At 38.9% G+C, this 15,838-nt stretch overlaps 1 long non-coding RNA gene across 1 annotated transcript in view; it reads left to right on the top strand.

Moving 5' to 3' along the window:
• LOC122806790 overlaps window positions 1–15,838 on the top strand; it is a 1,681,281-nt gene that overhangs the window by 1,138,012 nt on the left and 527,431 nt on the right. The window lies entirely within an intron of this gene.

Raw genomic sequence — 15,838 nt, 5'->3', positions numbered from 1 at the left:
CATATTTTTTTTTATACTTTACAAAAATCTCTAGGTTTTGTTCTTTATATTTTTGCACTTCCTCAGATGCTTCTTTTTCCAAACAGATCAAAGTTTCTTGATCTGTGTACTGTTTTTTACGGGTCTATATCATGGACTCGAAACGGCAAAACATTGACTGCCGTTTCATCGACCCCAAAATACCGAAGTACACTTTATGCGACCGGCCAGATCACTGAGTTTTTTCCTATGGAAAAAAATTGGTTGGCTGTTGCCATGGATTTGCCCTTTTCCCCACTGTAGTGCAATCTCAAAGTTTGTATATTTAGTTAGGGAGGTGTGGAGGGAACAATCCCCCATATTGTGCAGTGTGGGGGTGAAGCAGTGTTTGAAGTGGTGTGTGGTGTATGGTTGGAAAAAACTCTGTGATCTGGCCATTCGAGTAACTTGTACTTCGGTAATTTGGTGTCAATGAAATGGCGATCGATGTTTTGATTTCGTAATATAGACCCATTTTTCAGAAATCTGTTGTATAATGAATACAAACTTTTATTTGAAGCTTCTGACAGTTTTTCTTGAGGAAGTATTTTTCTTTCCTCTAATTTCTCTCTTAATCATTTTGTATATCATGTGTCTGGAAATTATGGGCCTTTTGCATAATACAATACATAATTTCTTTGTTACCCTCAATAGTCCAGTGTCTGATGTTTGGGGATGGAGTTGAATAGGAAGATGATCAGTAATTGTGGACTATGAAGAATATACACCGCTATTAATGTTTAAAAGGACACTAAAAGAGAAAAAAGTAACTATAAGCAAAACAGTTTTTGTTCTTAATAGTATTTCTTTACTGTATTTCATGATGTGGACTGCATGTTTTGTATAGTAAACCAGTTTTTGTGTTGTGTGTAATCAGGGATATTTAAAATGTGAAGGGAGTCTTCAGTAAGCGCTGAAAATATTAAAGATATGAAAGAAAACAAGTATTTGTTTTAGTTGTAAGAAATATAGGCTTTACAGTACAACAAGAGAAGAAAGGCTGGATAAAAGCATGTTTAATGTTAATATGTTGTGATCTTGGGCTGTTGGGGTGGGGTGTAAAAGTGCACTGATTATATTATTTGTAAAATTCATATTTTTCTCTTATTTTACAAGAGAATATTTTCTCATTTTTATAAGAGTGAATATCTAGATTAATGCCCTTGGCTTAAGCTAAAAACAAATGTTTTTAGTAATAACGTAGGCTTGAAAAATAAGAAAAAAACAATGAAAGCCATGATAAAAAAGGTTTCTTACTTCTGCAAGGATATTAGCTTGCCTTTTTCCATTAGCAAATATTCAGTGAGCCTCAAGAAGTTTGCAGCTGAAAGTAGTTATCAGTTCTGTTCTGAGTGAAGTTTATAAAGATTTATTGCTATTACATGGCAAGCAATTAATCATGATAGTTCCAGCATTCTTTGCTGAGGGAAATGCAAAATTTAAAGATGCAATGGCAAGTCGTGCAATGAAAAATGAAGTCTGAAGTTATGGGAAGTGAATAAGAGATAGCATCCCTAGCAGTCTTAATGCTTAAATACAGTTAATAGAACAATGCACAATTTAGTTTTAGTTAAAGTAACCAGTGCACTTTCTTATGGCTAAAAGTTAATGACTTCTGAAAGCATACAAGCTGTTTTCATATCTGGCAGGGGAACAGAGATAGAAGAGAACAGACAGCAGTCAGTGTAAGACCGTAGCAAGAGTAACTTTAATTTTAGTTTAAGCAATGCCTGTGGGTGCAGCTGTTGATTTGGGGCAGTTGTTTGTATCTGGCAGGTTAGATTTCATTTTCTGAAAATATACTTAGTTTTGTGCACTTATTCTAAGTTAATTGGGGAGGGGGTGTTCTGAAAATGTATTTATTTTTTTTGTTTGAGGTTCTTGAAAAATGTGACTGTTCAAATGAAGGTGAGAAGAAACTGGATAAAATATCACCTTGCCAAAAATTAGTGTGTACATGTGATGCAAATGTTGAAAATTCACATTCAGAAAGTGTGATGTATAATAGATGGTAACAGATACCTTTTTATCATAATGGCAATGTTATCTATATTATCTTAAAACATAGCCTTACAGTTATAGGCAAAAAGAAGAGAGCACTGAATTATATTAAGAAATGCAGAGTAAAAATAGAAGTGCTGCAGTAGATACAGATGGAAAAAAAGAGCATGTGAATTTGATAAACAAAGGATTTCAGAATGAATATTAAACAGAATATGAGGGACAGAGAGAGAGGAGAGTAATTATACTAATTGCTAGAGGGACTCCAATAGTGATAGAAGGGGGGGGAGAGAAATAATGGTAGACTTGTGGTAGTAAAGGGCTGTTCGCAAGAGAGGAGGATTACACTTGCATTCATTTATATTCCACCAACTTCTGCTATGGAGCTTAAGAGAATTTTGGGAGAAATAATCATCTTTCAGCAGGAAATATTACTTGTATGTGTTGACTGCAACTTGATTTGTAGTAGTGAGGTTATATCAAGGACCTAAAGGGGAAATTATGGCAAAAGAGGGTAGATTTTGGAAGAAAGTTATGAAAATATTTGCTTTTTAAGACATGAATTCAGTAGTAGGAACTGGGATAGACTAGATAGAAATGATATTTCACAGGAACATGTGTATGTAATTGAAAGTGTTGACACCCATGTAATAACTATTTCAAATAATGTACAAATGCAGAGTGCTAAAGAGAAAGCAAATGGAGCACCTGGATAGGTTCCCTATTATATAATCGAAGACGCATTCTTTCGAATGCGTCTTGATCGAACTTGAAAGCACAAAACGGCATATAAGCAAATTCTTTCCCTGGGAAAGAAATCGCTTGGCCGCCTTCGTTATTTTGCAGTTTGCAGTTTTCATCACTATATTACGATCTCGGAGTTGGTATATTTAAGTAGGGGGGTGTGGGGGGCACAGCCCCCAACATCGGGGGTGTGTGGAGAGGGTGAAACCCCCCAATTTATGTAATGTTTTAAAGTTTTATTTTTCTTTTTTGGAACAGCGATTTTTTTTTCCCTTGGAAAAAAATCACTGTTCTAAGTGTTCGGGATTGTAAGCTTTTGCTTACATGGGGTCGGTAAATCAGCGTTCGCTGATTTAATATAGACCCCCTGGATAATATGCATGATTTTAGAAAGATTGGTGTTAACAGAATTATTTTTGTTAATACCGCCAGAGCAAAAAAACTTTTAGTACAATGACTTAGGCAACATAAAGTAGAATGGATTGTCACAAAACTTAGGGAGCCTACAACAAGAAAAAATAACCAGAGGTTCTAGAGAGTTGTTAGAAAGATTTTGGAAAATTTATGAGAATTTGTATAAAGCAAAGAAATGTGGAAATCAAGGAAGACCACAAATGGAAATATTTATGGAAGGATTAACCAAGGTTAGAGATAGATGTGGCTCAATAACTAGCAGTTAACACAGGATGGGATGAGATAAAAATGGTGATATATAATTAATCTTCAAAAAGTCTCTAGGAGCAGAAGGTATTTGTGTGGAAGTTTAGATGTTAGGAGAGAAGAAAGTGATAAAGAAATTATTTCAAAAAGAAGGGAATCACCAACATCTTAGAAGAAAGACTGTAAGACCCATCATACCCAACTTCATATAGACCCTTTTCAATTTTAAACCATGATTATAAAGTGTATATATTGGTTTACTATCATTTTGCTGAATCACACTCAGTTGAGTCATTGTATCATCAATTCACTTCCGTAAAAAGTCGTAATGCCAAATTCTGGTATACCTGAAATATGAATTTGAAATCCTCTACTGCTCTGGACCTAGGAACAAACATTGACATGGGCTGAGAAGGGGATGAGATTTGTCAGTCTGAATTATTGATGTTCGACATTTTCATCTTTCAGTTTTCGGACTTTGCACAAGTTGGATTCGGACGAGTATGGATTGTGATTCAGTAAAATGATAGTAAACCTTGTATATCTATACTAGTTGAAAGAATGCAAAAGTGTCACCAGATATATGAAACACTGGAGGGAATAATTAAAATGGGTGGGTTCTTCTCCAGTAAGTTGTGCTGGAGCAGAAAAAACAGCCAGGGGTGTCATCTCTCTCCTGTGTTACTTGCTTTATATTTAGAGTCGCTGGTAAATAAAATAAGGGATTCAGAAATGATAGGATATAATTGGTGTGGTAATCGGGAAATGTTAACTTTATTTGCAGACAATATTATTTTGTTAATGATAAATCCAGAAAGGACAGCTCAGTCTTGTGGAGCATTCTGAGACAGAACAGCTCAGTCTTGTGGAGCATTCTGAGACAGATTCATGTCTTTTCTGGGTATAAAATTAGTGAAGGTAAAGAAAGTCCATAGCCATAAATTATGTACCCACACACAAATTAGTTATCAATACCTATATTTATGGGGGCAGGATAAGATGAAGCATTTAGGAGTATAGATTTAAAAGGCTTCTGTTATGTCAACAAGGGATATATAGGAAGAGACTAAAATGATATAAAAACCTAAGAAACTGGAAGCTCTTATTTATGGATATTAACACATAAGAAGTGAAATGTGTTTAGTTCTTTCAGTTTTATATATGGGTTAGGCATATTTTTAACAATCAGCTGAAAAGTTGAGGTCAATGATTAATATAGAGTTAAAGGAAATTGTCTGGGAGGCAAACAGGGCAACAGTTAAGTGGGATAAGTTGAGCCTTCCAATAGAACAAAGTGATTTAAGGTAACCTAATTTGAAGGGATATTTTAGAGCTGCACAGTTAAGGCTTATATATGTAACACAAGTAGAAGGTTGTAGTTCAAAATTAAAAGGGTTGATGATGAAGCAGGGGGAAATTCAAGGAATAGTATGTGTGTGAATTTAGATGCAGATTCTTAGGGAGAACAACTATACAGAATATATAGTCATAATGTTGCAGAAAGTATTCTAAGAACTAAGCCAACACGAGAATGGAGAAAGGAGATTTTGTCAGTAGAGATGACTGTAAGTTGGGTACAGAAAATAGGCAAGAGGGGGCTTCAATTTCCTGTGTTAAACTTGCAAAGGAACCAAGGTATAAAGAGCAAATAACTAGAGTGGGATAAGGCCAAAAAGACTTTTGGATTGTCGGCAAGAGACTACCTTCCCTACCAGATTTCTGAGTTTGGGCAAAGCGAAATGTATAGGAGAATCTTAAGTGAAATACCTACTCTGGTTACGTTTTTAGTCAATTCTAGAAGAGAAGCTTCTGTTCAAAATGGTGTAATTAGTAGGGCATATAATACATTACATGATAACTATAAGAATCAATCAGAGGAGGTTAAAATAGATTGGAAAAAGAGTGGAAAAGCAATTTACAAGAGAATAATGGAAGGACATGTATGGCTTCCAAATATGCAGCAAATTATTTTCTTGGAAGTGTTTGCATGGGTATTTTCATACCTTGAGCATTCTTCAAATTGTTCTTCAAGTAAATCGCAAATGTTGGAGGTGTGATGGGGAATAAAGAGGTAACTGGGAATATGTTTGGGAATTTAATGAATTAGCAAATTAAAAAAAAAATTCTGCTGAGTACTGTCAAAAATATTGGATGAGCAAATGGCTGTAATTAAGGCAATAATTCTTTTGAGCCATGACATGTGATCTGAATTACCTAGACATAGTAAGGCCTTAAGTTTAATTCTATTAGCTGCCAAAAAAGCAGTTACTAGAAAATGGAAATCATAGTATAAACCAACCTTTTTTAGAAGTATTCAATATTGTAAAAGAGATGTTCCTCAGTCTTTTAAGATGGCTTTCCATGTCACTGTTGCAGTATTCCTAATGTACTGTGTGAGGAGGATGGTACTGAAGAACCCTCAAGAAAACCATATAGGATAGCCCAGGCAAAGTCAGTTCTAGCCTTAGAAATAACATACAACTTATAATGCTAGTGAAGGTATGGACAGAAGACCAAGTAGCAACCTTAGGTATGGAATTGGTGTCTATCCACTTGAAAAAGGACCAGAGGAAGCAACAGCTCTGGTACAGTGAGCCTTTATTGAAGAAGAAAGACATTTGCCATGAAATGAAGAAATTACTTGAAATCCAGGAAGAGATGGTCTGCTTAGACTCAGCTAAACCCAAAGACCTGGGATGAAAAGAAACAAATAGCTGCTCAGATCTGTGAATAACTTTAGATCTGATGTTGTCAATCTTCATTTATCCTTGACCTTTGGGTACTCTGTTCTGATCTTGGGAACCGGTGTGGCCATTACACAGCTCATACCAGCCAAAAACTCTCAAGATAAGACTCTACCCACAATACTCCTCTCATTACCCCAGATTTAGCTTGCCACTCTTGTCGCAAGATGTGTCAGCCATTTTCTCTCACAGCTAAGTAAAAATTTCTTTGGGTATTAATGGCTAATCCTCTTTTTCTGTATCTCTCTCTCTCTCCCATCCCCGGTCAACCCTCGGAAGATGTCTCCTTTGAACACATCCTAGAGACCCTCAAACAGAGGGGTAACTGGAAGCCCAAAGACCCTAACTCTGAGGAGTCAGTGTAATTGCAAGCCTTCAGTGCTCGCCCATGTGCTTCTTGGGTAACCCCTCCCACTAATGATCTCATTAAATTGATTGCACAGTGGGCTTGGAAGGCTCCTAATTCCATAGAACCAATTCCCTGTAGATCTGACAAATACTATCTGCTCCTGAAGATCACCAGCACTGGGCAAGGCCACCAAAAAGGAACTAGCTGAGGAGAGTTCCTCTATTCATCCCTCCAACCGAGAGTCCAGGGCGATCGACAGATTCAGAAAATGGGTATATGATTCATCGACCTTCACATTAATGTCTTTGAATTTTTTGGCACATTTCACTAGGCTCCAGAGGGACCTGATCAAAGAGCTATCGGACACCCTAGCAGGAGCTGTTTCTGGGGAGGTCCAGGACAAAGTGGCCTCCCAGCTAGCCACCCTGGAGTCTATTTCCAGCTCGTTCATGAGACTCATTGCGCATGCAGCTGAAGGGGCGACCAGGTCAGCTGGTTCAGGCATTGCCATAAGACGACATGCCTGGATGCACCTGTGTGAGTTTGTGGAGCCATTCAAGTCTTCCTTTGTCAGTGCTCCTTTTGACAGATCTTCTTTATTCAGCTCAAAAATCAGAAGAAACTCTAGCCAGGTGTGAGAAGGATGGAAAGATGCCATCTGCAGTGGGCTTATGTTTTTCCACTCCCCAACGGTCCTACTCTAGGAATCAGAGGAGTGACAAGATGTGGTTTAGAAATCCCCAAGGGTCTTTTCAGGACACACTTGGTGTAGGCTCCCCTCGGGGCAGAGGGGGGAGCTCTAATGAAAGAAGCCAACCCTGAGGCAGAGGAGGGCTGCAAAATCAGGGGTCTAGAGATTCTTTCTCTGGGCAACCCTGTCAGCGCTCCTGAAAGGAGGCCCGATTGCTTACATCTGGAAGCAGTCGGGGGAAGATTTTCACTGCACTCAACAGCCTGGTGTCAATTAACTGCAGATGCTTGGGTGCAGAGGATCATTGCCAGAGGTTGCCATATCCCTTTCACTCTTTTTCCAAGATCAAAATGTCATCTCAGCCTTCTGAACAAGTATGTTCAGCAAGCAAAATTCTGGATGTTCATGGTTCAGTCTATACTTCCCTTTCTAGAGAAGAATGTTTAGATGTGCTCTGTAGACCTTCAAGATGCGTATTACCACATAAAAGTGGACAAACGCTCTAGAAGGTTCCTCCACTTTCGGGTAGGAGCCAGTTATTTACAGTTCAGAGTGCTGCCCTTTGGTCTCACCTGAGCCCCCAGGCTGTTCACGAAGTGTCTGGAGGAGTTACAGCTCACTTGAGAGTGCACAGATTCCGGGTGTTTCCTTTTCTAGAATAACTCACCGCTCCCACCAGGCATCTACTGCTTCAAGCAACAGACTTCATTCTGCACCTGTTCACTCATTTAGGCATTACAGTAAATCAATCAAAATCTCAGCCAAGTCGCCCTCAGGATCTAGAGTTCATAGGAGCTCATCTGAATACAATCTCTTGTGTAGCTTCCCTTCCTCTTCACAGGCTACATAAAATAAAATCCCAAGTACAAGCCATTCTCTCCAAAGACAACACTCCTGCACTTCTAGTCCTCCAAGCTTTAGGGTCCATGGCAGCAACCTTTACCTTGGTTTTGCTAGCAAGATTCCACATGCAGCTGCTATAATGGTTTCTAGCATCCCAATGGTCCATCCTAAGCCATCCAGTCCTTATCATCAATCGCTGCAAGAAGGTGGGTGGAATCCGAGGAAATTGTTTTGGGCTGTCCCTTCGTTTCCCATCAACCCAAGGCCATAGTGACCGTGGACGCCTCCCAGATGGGGTGGGGGGCATTATCTGGGAGGAACAGCCCAAGGCACTTGATCCCCGATTGAGGGCAGCCTGCATATCAATGTCCTGGAATTAAGGGCAGCACTCAGCGTTGCAAGCCTTTCAATATGTCCTCCCTCTAGGAACAATTGCAATTCAGTCAGACAACATGTCAGTGTCTGGTACATCAACAAGCAGGACGGAACCAAATCTTATCCCCTGTGTTGGGAAGCACTCACAGTATGGCAATGGGTGATATCCTCCAACCGCTTTCTAATAGCAACACACTTCCCAGGGAGCTCAAACATGATAGCGGACAAACTGAGCAAATGCATTCTCCTGCCTCATGAGTGGTCTTTCAATCCCAGAGCGATAAAGGAAACTCTACCATAGCAAGTGGTAGAGATTTTTGATTTGGGTGTGTTATAATGATCTTAATCTCTTCTCTGCACCAGTTGAAAAAGTTTTGGAGTTTTAGTCATACTTTTTGATTAAACAGCTTCTGCTTCCACAGTTAAGGTCCAATTAGCTGCCTTTCTAATTTCCATAATGGTTTCGAAGACTATTCACTAATTTCCCATAGATTATGTAAAGTGTTCTTAAAGGGGTTTTGCGATTAAAACCTCTGTTTAAAGACCCTGTAGCCTCTTGGGATCTGACCTTGGTTTTGTAGTCTTTGGTGCCCCCCCCCTTTAAACCAGCAGTGACATGTCATTTAAAATTTCTCTCATGGAAAACTTTTTTTCTTATAGCCATTACCTCTGCTAGAATAATTTCCGAGATTCAAGCATTATGTTCAAAACCCACATATTTGTTTTTTTCGTAAGGATAGAGTTTCACTAAGAACCAACCTATCTTTTCTTCCTATGGTGGTCTCAGAATCCAGTATTAATTAAACCATTGACTTGCCCGTTTTCTTTCCCAATTTTTCCAACAAAGGTGAATATTGCTTACATTTGCTGGACGTTCACAAACAATTCTGTTTCTACCTCAGCAGGGCCAAAAAATCTAGAAAAGCGGACGAGTTGTTTGTATCTTTTTCTGGTCCAACTTTGGGAAAATCTGTTTCAAAAGTTACCTTTCTCAAAATGGCTAAGAGACTGTATTACTTTCATGTACAATAACAAGAATCTAAAGTTACCTGCACCTGTGAGAGAACATTCCACCAGATCAATAGCCATGTCAGCTGTTTTCCATTCCAAGGCTTCCATGGATAACATATGCGCAGCAGCAACATGGGCTACTCCACATACCTTTTTCATTCATTGCAAATTGAATCTGGTCTTCAGAGGGAGAGCATCCTTTGGCTCTATGGTTCCCAGGAATATCCTTCCATACGGCCACCCAGGACCTAAAATAGCTGGAGACTCTGTCCCAAAGGTCAAGGGTAAATGGAAGACTGACAGCATCAGATAAAGAAGTTATGTAGTTACTATAACGTTCCATCTGTGTTGTCAATCTTCATTCATCCTTTGCATCCCACCCTCCTTCCCCTTTCTGTACACTTCCTGGACGATTGGATGCTTGTCCTGGTAACTTTATCACGTTTGACCTTAGACATGGCTTCTTCTTTTTGTTGCATATTCCTCTGTCTTTCTTTGTGGCTGAAAACTCAATCTGAGGTAATATGGAGAGGGGTATTGTGGGTAGAGTCTTAGCATGTAGATTTTTGGCTGGCACGAGCTGTGTAACAGCTGAGCCAGTTAAAAGGATCGGAACCATGTACCCAGTAGTAAAGGATAAATGAAGGTCGATAACACAGATGGAACATTATGGTAAGTACTTAACTACTTTTTATATCCAAATAATATCTGAGCCGTCTATGCAACTCCAAGGTATAAAGAACCTACTCACTTGGCAGACTGTGGGGAAGGAGGGCAAATGAATAGATTGATTAAGAACAACTCATTGACTACCTTGAGCATAAAAGAAAGATTAGTGCAAAGAGGCATGATGTCCCTGTGAAAAACTTAAGAAAGGAGGAACAGCCAAGAGAGCCTGAAGTTCAGAAACTCTTTTGGCCAAAGTAAGAGCCAAAAGAAGAACAGTCCTCCAAGTACAATGTTGTAAAGAAGCTGAAGCAGCAGGCTCAAAAGAAGCCTAAGTCATATCTTTCACGACCAAAACTGAGGTCCTAGGAAAGCAGAATAGGCTTCCTGGGAGGTGTAATATGAAAGCCGCCTTTAAGAAACTGTGTGACCTCAATCTGGAAGTAATTATACCATATTAACAAGTTCACATTTACAAACATTGTACGTCATATGTATTGTTATATATCATATAATCTAAGCAACATTGCATACATTTTTTGAGTCATACCTTCACTTAAACATCATTCCTCCTGCAAAGTGTTTTTCTGCATGCACTGTTATCAGCATTTCCATTTTTTTTCTGTGCCATGTACTCCAACCCTTTTCTAAAGATTCCACTTTCTGTTCTTTCATCTCTGTTACAGTATTCGGTGCTTTAAGTACAGTTGGTTTAGAGTTTGATTTCCATTTTCTAAAAATTTGTTTTTTTGGCAGTCACCAGAATTAAATTTAACAAGACCTTAGTATATCTAGGCAGCTGAGATATCCCATATCCCAGCTCAAATAATTAATTTCTTTATTTACACTAATTTGCTCGCCCAGTATTCCTGACAGAGACATGTTTCAAGTTTGCCAATTCATTACACTCCCAAAACGTGTTCCCAGTTAACCTCTTTCTTCCCCATTATACCTCTAACATTTGCCATCTACCTGAGGAAAAATTCTTTGGAGTCTGCTTTGGGCATAAAACTTATCAATGCAAACAGTTCCATACAACAATCCTAAATCTTCTCGATTTTGTTGCATATTTGGGAACCATGCATATGTCCTCTCATTCTTTCTTTGTGAAATGCATGTTTAATCTCTTTCCAAATTTTTCTGACCGCTTCTGATTGATTCTTATAGTTATTGTGCAGTATTTTATATGGCTAAGTAATTATCCCTTTTGTAGTAGCAGATTCTGTTCTAGATTCAGTTAAATACTCAACCAGTGCAGGTCTTTCATTTAGGATTCCCTGTCCATTTCTCTGTGCCTGTACTCTGATATCAATCCCTGAGAGGGAAGGCAATCACTAGCCTGCAATCCAAATGTCTTCTTGGCCCCTTCCCATTCTCTTACCTTTCCTTCTCTATTTGTTCCCAATATTTTGGTTCCTTTGCCATGTTTCTGCAGTAACTTCCATACCTCTCCTGTCTGATCTCTGTTCCCCTAATGGCAATCATCTCTATTGGCAGAATCTCTTTTCTCCATTCCCCTATTGGCTTAGTTCTTAGTATACTTTTTGTTAGTTCATGAATATGATATTCTGTATGACTACTGTTGTTCTCCTTACGGATCTATATCCAAAATTCCATACCTTTCTTATTTCTTGAATTACTCCCCTTTCTTCATCATCACTTTTTAGTTTGAATTATAGCCTTCTGCTAGTGTTATGTACAAGAGCCTTAACTGTGTATCTCTGAAATATCCCTTCAAATCAATAATCTTAAACCTTCTTGTTTTATTGGGAGGATCAACGTATCCCACTTCACTTTTGACCTCTTCCCCTCCCAAATTATGTTTATTAATTACTATCAGCAACTTCTGTGATTGATAAAAAATATGCTTGACTTATGTGTAACACTAAAGGGACAAAATGACCAGCTTTTTTAAGACCGTGAAACCTGGTGAACCTGTACATTCAGTACCTAGATACCAGCAAGTCATTCTCCTGGAATTCTTTGGAACTAGTCTGGACTCTGAAATTACCCACCAGCTCCCTGAGAGGCCAGCTTTTTTAAGACAGTGAAACCTGGTGAACGTGTACATTCAGTATCTTAATACCAGCAAGTCATTCTCCTGGAAGTCTTTGGAACTAGTCTGGACTCTGAAATTACCCACCAGCTCCCTGAGAGGCCAGCTTTTTTAAGACAGTGAAAGTATGTGCTATTCTATATACCAGAACTTTGTACAAATACTTCAGGTTTAGAACCCTGCTATGCTAGGCAAGTTTCCCATTCAGGATAGCCAGCAGCCTACGACCCCCCCCCCCCAACTATATTTTTCTGTGCTTTTAGCCAATGCTCACAGACAGCCTATACTCTCCTTTTGTATTAAAGCCAACTCCCTCTTTCCTGTAGCCTACCACCCTTGTATGTGAGGGATTTGTGACAATTAACTCACTGGCCACTAGGTGGCACCTTACCTTTACTGCTCTGTATCTTTGTCTCTACAACTATCTCTCTACTAGACCTCCCAGCCCTATTTTTTGTTCTGTTTTCAGCTTCTCCTCTTCTTAGAGCTTGTTCTGCACCTCCCTACCCTTGTTCCAGTGTACACATTTTACTACACCCTATCTCTCTTACATGTATATGTACCTTACACTAACCTGTTAACCTACTTCTGCTTTCTCTCACTTTCAAACTTACCTGCATATTTATCCCATTTTACAGATTGTCTTCCTGGTTGTCCACTCTCTTGTCTCTGCCTGCTCCGTTCACCCTTCGGGCTCACTCCGCTCCCCTACCCTGCCCCCAATTCCCACCCGCCCCCAGTGCTCCTACATTTATGGCACTAGTGACCACACCCCTATCGTAATGTCCCCAATCCCATAAGAACCTATCATATACTCATTCAAACTTTTCTACTGAACATCACACCCACTAATTAACTAACCTACCTCCTCCCCTATTTACTTAAAGTCAAACTACTACTTCTCCTCTAGAACTACAATCTACCTGTCTCCTCCTTGCTCACCTATCCAATAATTAAAATGTTCACAACACTTATCCCTCCACAACTTAAACTGCTTATCTGCTTATCACTTTTTTCTTCTCTCATTACTACTTACCTCTTAACCTTCTATGAATACCCACTTTACTGTACTCTTCCTTTTCCATCTAAACATACCTCTACACCTATATCAACTTTCTCTCATACCTTCTTAAATCTCACTACTCAACCCAACTACCTATTAGCCAAGTACCACAGACTAGCATACTTCAAATTAAGTAAACCAAAATCTAGGAAACTGATCGACGGCTTTCACAAACTTCCCCAGCCAAAAGATTTTAAACTCTTCTACTTACTGTTGGATGGAGATATTAATCCTAACCCTGGCCCACACCATACCAATACCAATACCTACAAAAAACAAGACAAAGCTACTTCTCTATCATCTACCATACCAACCAACTCTCTCTCTATTGCCCATCTCAATATACAAAGTATTTGTAATAAAATCACTCAAGTCCATGCCCTTCTAGAAATCCATCAATTTGATATTTTATGTTTAACTGAAACATGGCTAAAGCCTACCATCAAAGACAATGAAATCACCCCACCCAGGTATAACATCATTAGACTCAATCATACTGCAAAAAAGGGAGGAGGGGTAGAAATTCTCTATAAAGCACAATTCCAAATTAGTATTATACATCAGACTCTTAGCCTAGATAATCATGCAGAGGTAATCAGCTCCAAACTTCAAGTCAGCAGTAGTAAAGCCATAAATATCATATGTGATTATCTTCCCCCAGGAAATAACATCAACACACTCGAATGCATCCCCAGTTCACTCTCCACCTACCTCCCTCAAGAAACACTAGTCCTAGGCGATTTCAACATTGATTGGTATTCCTGTAATAGTACAAACCCCACCTCCCATATAAACCTACATGGCTTTATACAACTCATTAATAGTCCCACTAGAACTAATAAAACCAACAACAATGAGTCCACCTTAGACTGGATTCTTACTAATACTCCTCAACAAACCTACCAATCAGGTACCCTCCCAGATGATCTAAGCGACCACTCACTTACTTATGTAATTAGACATAAAACCAACCTAATTGTACCTACCACTTATAGAACACTACGTTCAAAAAAGCAATTTAACTCTGAACATTTTCTAGCTGAATTAATACAATGTAATTGGTCCCCACTAAAATATCTCCCACTTAATGAAGCAGTAGAATACTTCAATTCCACATTCTTAGCTATCCTGGATCACCATGCCCCTAGTCGAACTATTAGAACCAAAGCTATAGCAGCACCCTGGCTGACCAATAATACTAGGCAAAAAATCATTCTCAGAAACAAATCTTGGGTTAAATGGCGTACCACTAAAAATCTAACCCGACTGCCTAAACTTCAGAGAGCTTAGAAACAGTACAAAAATAACCATCCTGGCAGACAAAAAGAACTATTACCTTCTATTACAACAAACCTCCAAAAAGGAACCTAAATAATTCTGGGCCAGCATTAATAATCTGTTATCCCCAGGCCAGTCTATCACACCTAACCCTCAGGACTCTAATCCACAAAATCTCACACAAATAGCCAATTACTTTAATTCATTTTTCACTAATACTATTCAAACTCTTGCTAGTCACCTATCTCCCAACACCTCTAAGCTACTCTTACCTACTTTAAATCCACCTCCTTCCTTTCACTTACAACCTGTATCTACTTCCTTCATCTTATCACTGCTGCAGAAACTAAGACCTACTACCCCCTCTGCAGACAAACTCCCTGCAGAATTCTTGCAAATAGGAGCCAAAGCAATTGCCTATCCCATTTCTATTCTGATAACTAGATCCATAAATGAAGGAATTTTCCCCTCTATCTGGAAGATATCTCACATCATCCCACTACACAAAGGGGGTAAGTCTAATGACTTCTCTAACTTTCGTCCCATAGCACTTCTATCACCTATAGCTAAAATCATGGAAAAATGTATCCATAAGCAACTTCTTAACCACCTTCTGCAAAACAACCTACTTGCTAACTGTCAGCATGGATTCAGACCTTCCCACAGTACTACCACAGCATTACTCTCCTTTACCAACTCTATCAACTATAACCACAACAATAATAACCTATCATCTTCAGTCTTCATTGACTTATCTAAAGCTTTCGACATGGTTAACCATAAACTTCTTCTACACATACTAAAGTCTCTCTCACTTGATCCTCCTTCCTTAACTTGGTTTACATCTTACTTAGAAAACCATCAGCAAGCAGTTCTCTGGAAAAATGCACTATCTAATCTCCTTCCTATTTCTTTAGGTGTACCTCAAGGCTCTATCTTAGGCCCCCTTCTATTTTCTATCTTTATTAATGACCTCCAATCAGTTATCCCAAACACTACCTGCATACAATATGCAGATGATTCTACTATAATCTGCACTGCTAATTCACAAACTGAACTCCAGTCACTCACACAAAAAGCTTTTACCACTGTCGAACAATGGCTCTGTGACCGTTGCCTACTCCTTAACCCTAAGAAAACCAAATTGCTATTGTTCTCACCTTCCCGTAAATCTGCCCCACTCAACTTCACTCTTACTTCCGCTGATAGCACTCTTATTTCTCCAGATTCAACTACTAAACTTTTAGGAATAACTATTGACAATAATCTCAGCTTTGACTCTCACATGAACAACACAATAAAATTAGTGAATAAAAAAATTGGATCCCTTTACAGAATC

This window comes from Protopterus annectens, chromosome 7.part0, assembly GCF_019279795.1.
Source record: "Protopterus annectens isolate FY-2018-M chromosome 7.part0, PAN1.0, whole genome shotgun sequence".
NCBI lineage: Eukaryota > Metazoa > Chordata > Ceratodontiformes > Protopteridae > Protopterus > Protopterus annectens.
Note: the sequence above shows the minus strand (reverse complement) of the source record. Positions and strands in the feature narration are given on the sequence as shown.